We start from the raw sequence: 1,581 nt of genomic DNA, 5'->3' as shown, positions 1-1,581 counted from the left end.
TCAGAGCCTGCAGACACCCAAGACTGAGCCCGGTCCCCGCCCCGCGGAGCCTTTACCGCGCTCGCCCGCCCCGCCCGGGCCGGCCCACCGCGGGCGGGACCGGCCTCCGACACCGACACCGCCTTCCCCACCGACGGGGCGGTCCCGGCAGCACGCCTCGGGTCCGGTCCGCAGCTGTGGTGGGGGCTGCTTGCCGAGTGGGTCACCGGTGGGTTCCGTCTGGGTTCGTTTTGTGAGCGCGGTGCCTGGGAACAAAGAGCAGCGTCCCAGGGCCTGGGAAGGGGGATGGGGATGAACCGAGGGAAATAAATGAGGACGTGGGAGCAACAAAAGGCTCCTCACCCCACCCATCCCTCGGGGAAGCTGCCAGATGAATGGTTCATCCGAGGATGTTCGGAGGGTTAGGGAGAAGTGGGAATAGCAGCGAGACCGTCCGGGTCCTTCCCTGCAATACAAATGGGCCTCGGTTCTTCTCGTGTGGTTCCGAGGATTGTTACACAATTCCCTGTAAAACTCAGGAGGGGAGAAACCTGGGCTCAGGGGAGCACACGTATTTCTTTTTTTTTTCCGAGTGAGTTGGTGGGTTGGACTTGATGATCTCTGAGGTCCCTTCCAACCCAGCCAGTTCTATGATTCTGTGATTCTAAGGGAAGAACCTGCTCCTTCTCCTGCTTCTGCAGAGCTGCAGGGCCACCTCACCCCATCCACCTCGGCCAGACCCTGTCCTGGAGAGAGAGGTTCCCATCCCTGGATCCCTCTGGAGGGAAGCTCGGGATTGCAAAACGGGCGTGCTGGCATTTTCATGTTAGCTCAGAGCTGATGAGATTGGGATGGGGGAGCACTAAATCGTGGTACACAGCAAACATCAGGGGTGATGAGCACAGGGAGAGGTGGCACTGTCTGTCCTGAAGCCACTCCTGGTGTTTTTCCAAGTGAGGTTTCTGGGGTGTTTCTTCGACCCAGATGATTCCATTGGTCCTGTTTGGAGGTTCAGAGCCTGCACACAGAAGGGTGATGTGTGTGGGTGAGGGACAGGGAAGCAAAGGGTTGCAGGATGGAGTTGGAAGGTCTGAACTCACTTTAACCCCACAATCAAACCCTAATGGGGAGCCAGATCCCGAAATGTTCAGTGTGATGAGGTCACTACAAGCATGAGGCTGTCCTTTTAGAAACTGAAGGCTCATCCACTGGGAACTGAGCTGTAATCTCTCATTGCACAGAGGCCAAGTAATGAATCTTTGGAAAACAAAATATTTCTTTTCAGAGGGACATTCTTCTGACATTTCAATAGCTGATTTTCCTGCATAACAGGGAGGGGGAAATAAGCTGGAGATTTTTATTTTTTTTTTTTTTTTAATCACAAAATTCCAAACCAAATGCAATCCTGACTTGGAGCTAGTGAAACATTTTACTGTTAAAAAGTTCAGAATTTTCAGTGTGATTGTGCCAGAACATTTACAAGAGATGAAATATTATACCTACTCCATCTGGGCTCTGTGGCATTGAAATATGATAATGAAATACAAAAGCACACAGAGCAAAATAAGAAGGCAAGGATGAAACAATCGTGTTTGATATTAT

Source organism: Calypte anna, chromosome 5A (assembly GCF_003957555.1).
Source record: "Calypte anna isolate BGI_N300 chromosome 5A, bCalAnn1_v1.p, whole genome shotgun sequence".
NCBI classification, from domain to species: domain Eukaryota; kingdom Metazoa; phylum Chordata; class Aves; order Apodiformes; family Trochilidae; genus Calypte; species Calypte anna.
This window is presented reverse-complemented; position numbering follows the sequence as displayed.